Here is a 3,849-nt window from a genome sequence, read left to right as displayed (position 1 = left end):
AATAAATTATTTTCTTTCAACAATTTTTTTTTTTTTTTAAAAAAAATTATCCATTCTTTTCTCTTACCCTCTCTTCTCTTCATTATCTTTTCCATTTAAAAAAAAAAATTTGAAATGAAAATATTAGCAATTAGCTATTTTTGTTTGAGTAAATAAATTACTAAGCAAATTTGCATTCTCATTTTAACATGCAAATGTTATAATAAAATTTAATTTTTTTTTTTTTTTGAAATTTCATATTTTTGAAAAATAAAATCGTTTTTTTTTTTTTTTTTGTTTTTCAAATAATTTTTTATTTATTTTTTGTTTGTTGAAAATTACCACTTAATAAAAGAGAAAAAATATTTTGTGAAAAAGTTTGTATTTTATAAATACTTTAAAAAAAAAATGAAAGAAAAACACTTTCATCTTCAATTATTATGTTTGTTTTCTTTTTTCTCTTTCTATTTCTCCTTTTTTTTTTTTTTTTTTTTTTTTATTTTCCGGTTTTCTTCAATTTCATTTTAATTTTTTCTTTCATACTCTAATTTTTGATTCATTAGTGATTTTCGATGCAATAACAATTAATTGAAATCTATTATCATACCGGAATGGAAAAAATTTAACAACCGGAATGTAAAAAAGTTTTTAATTCACTGCTAAAATTTTTTTTATTATTATTGTTACTGGAACATTAATAAAATTTATTATAGTCGTTTAACTGATAACTGATATTATTATCATACCGGAATGGAAAAATTTAATAACCGGAATGTAGAAAGTTTTTAATTCACTGCTAAAATTGTTATTATTATTATTACTGGAACATTAATAAAATTTATTACAGTCGTTTACATATAACTGATATTATTATTACTGGAATTAATGAAATTTATTATAGTCGTCTATATATAACTGAAATATTATCACACCGGAATGGAAAAATTTAACATCCGGAATATAAGAAATTTTTAATGCACTGCTAAAATTATTATTATTAATGTTATTATTGTTATTATTATTATCATTATCATTATTATTATTATTATCATTATTATTGCTTGTAAATTAATGAAATTTATTATAGTTATCTATATATAACTGAAATATTATCATTCCGGAATGGAAAAATTTGACATCCGGAATGCAAAAAAGTTTTTAATGCACTGCTAAAATTGTTATTATTATTACTGGAATATTAATGAAATTTATTATGGTCATCTACATATAACCGAAAAAGGAAAGTTTCTGTTGTTGCAAATTTTATTCAAACATTTCAAAATTTACTGCATATCGTTTCCTGTTTCCTGTTTATATATTTGCCTGATTTGTAAATCTTCAAATATTTCCGGAATTTGAGAAAGAAGAAAAAAAATATTTTCCGTCTAATCATTTTGAGAATGCATTCATATTCATATTCAGCTAATAATCCAAATGTTTAATAATTAAAAATTGCTAAATTTTATAAATTTGTCTAAAGAAAGAATTTTCTAATTTTTCATCAGAAAACATTCTCTTTTCTTTTCTTCTCTGCCTCTCCCTCTGCCTCTCTCTCTCTCTCTCTCTTTGTTTTTTAAATGAACAATATAAACTGGAATTTATATATGATAGAGAGAGAATAAGCAAGAGAGAGAGAGAGAAGAATATATGATAATATATAATTCATTTTTCTTTATTTGTATAATAAAAATTTAATAAATATCTAGAAAAATTGTAAAAAAAAAAAAACATTATAATTGGAAAATATTAATATTTGCTAAACATAAAGCTTATTGTTATTGTTAGAGCTATTAAAATACTATATCAATAACAATACACTCTACAACTACCTGTGCAACTGATAATTGTTATTTGAAATAGAAGATATTGTTAACGTGATAAGAGCAATGTACTTTTTGTTTACTTCAAATACTTTAAAAATTAAATAATATCAAAGTACATACACATACATACAGACACATACACATACAAACACACACACACACATACACATACATACATACATACACAAATAGGCAAATATTAATTTATAATTTTAAAATGTTTGCAAATTGAGAATTATCCTATCAAATGTCATTTAGCTTTTAGCAATTTTTTTTTTTCCTCTTTATCTTTTTATAATTTTTTAATTAAATTATTAAATTGTATAATTTTCATTTATATACAAAATTATTTGTGCAAAATTTTTTTAATTTTAAGTTATAAATATTTAAATGATTTTACTTAATTATTTATTGTATTATTTTTTTTTTTTTATCATTCATATTTTATTTTTAATTTACAAATATCACATTGATTTCTAAATTTTGTTAATTGAATTAATAAATTTTAATTTGAACAAGCTAAAAATTTAATTGTTTTTGCAATTACAATTACTAATAATGGTTAATTGATCAGAAATATTTTTTAAGTTCTTTTTTTTTTTTTTTAAAAGATATTTTATTATTTTTATTATTAGAAAAAAAAAAAAAATGGAGCTAAACTAATGATAAATTTATGTGATTTAGCTTATTTTACAAAGTTTATAAATTCAATTTGTTTTAATTAATTTATTAAATTGTATAATTTTCATTTATATACGAAATTATTTGTGCAAAATTTTTTTTTGATTTTAAGTTATAAAAATGATAAATTAAAAGATAAAATGAAAGTGAAAAAATGATTTCATTAGAAAGTGTTAAAAGAGAGAAATGAGAAATTTAATAAAAGTGCTATCAAATATTTAATTTTATTATAATCATTGCAAAATTTTTTAATCCATCTAAGAAAGGAAATTTCTTGAATTCATTTTTCATTTTTAATTCATTCATTCATTCATTCATTCATTCGATCATTCATTCATTAATTCACTCCATTCATTCATTCATTCATTCATTCATTCACCCATTCGCCCATTCATTCATTCATTCATTCGCCCATTCATTCATTCACCCATTCGCCCATTCATTCATTCATTCATTCGCCCATTCATTCATTCATTCATTCGCCCATTCATTCATTCATTCTCCCATTCACTCATTCATTCATTCATTCATTCATTCATTCATTCATTCATTCATTCATTCGATCATTCATTCATTCATTCATTCATTCATTCATTCATTCATTCATTCATTCATTCATTCATTCTCATCCATTCATTCATTCATTCATTCATTCATTCGTTCATTCATTCATTCATTCATTCATTCATTCATTCATTCATTCCATTCATTCATTCATTCATTCATTCATTCATTCATTCGATCATTCAATCATTCATTCATTTATTCATTCATTCATTCATTCATTCATCCATTCGCCCATTCATTCATTCTTTCTCCCATTCACTCATTCATTCATTCATTCATTCGATCATTCAATCATTCATTCATTTATTCATTCATTCATTCATTCATCCATTCATTCATTCATTCATTCTCCATTCACTCATTCATTCATTCATTCATTCATTCGATCATTCATCCACTCATTCGATCATTCATCCATTCATTCATTCGCCATTCATTCGATCATTCGATCATTCATTCATTTTTCCATTTACCAAAAATCAAATGGTTCCCACCACGAGCAATTAGCTAAGCTTAATGCCAGTTAGTTTCCCTCCCAGAAATATTACCATCAATCCTCTTCTCTCTCTCCTCTTCATATTCCTCCCTTTCCTTCTTTTCCTCTCCTCATCTTCCATCATCACTCCTCTCTTCCTCCACACTTTTCCATTCTTATGCAACTGGCAGCTGTTCAAATTATATTTCATTTTTCATCATCATCATCATCAAGTATTATTTACATCCATTTATCTCCAACAATCTCTCCCTCTCTTCCCTCTCTCTCTCCCTGTCTGTCCCTCTCTCTCTCTCTCTCTCCATC

At 23.5% G+C, this 3,849-nt stretch overlaps 1 gene across 1 annotated transcript; it reads left to right on the top strand.

Moving 5' to 3' along the window:
• The first annotated feature begins 1,501 nt into the window (after nt 1-1,501).
• On the top strand, nt 1,502-1,623 carry Bm16058. Its single transcript, XR_006228042.1, has one exon. The product of XR_006228042.1 is annotated as a pre-microRNA Bm16058 (primary transcript).
• Nucleotides 1,624-3,849: the final 2,226 nt, after the last annotated feature.

Source organism: Brugia malayi, assembly GCF_000002995.4.
Source record: "Brugia malayi strain FR3 genome assembly, contig: Bm_v4_ChrX_scaffold_001, whole genome shotgun sequence".
Taxonomy (NCBI): Eukaryota; Metazoa; Nematoda; class Chromadorea; order Rhabditida; family Onchocercidae; genus Brugia; species Brugia malayi.
The sequence above is the reverse complement of the archived record's forward strand: the minus strand, read 5'-3'. Positions and strand labels throughout refer to the sequence as shown.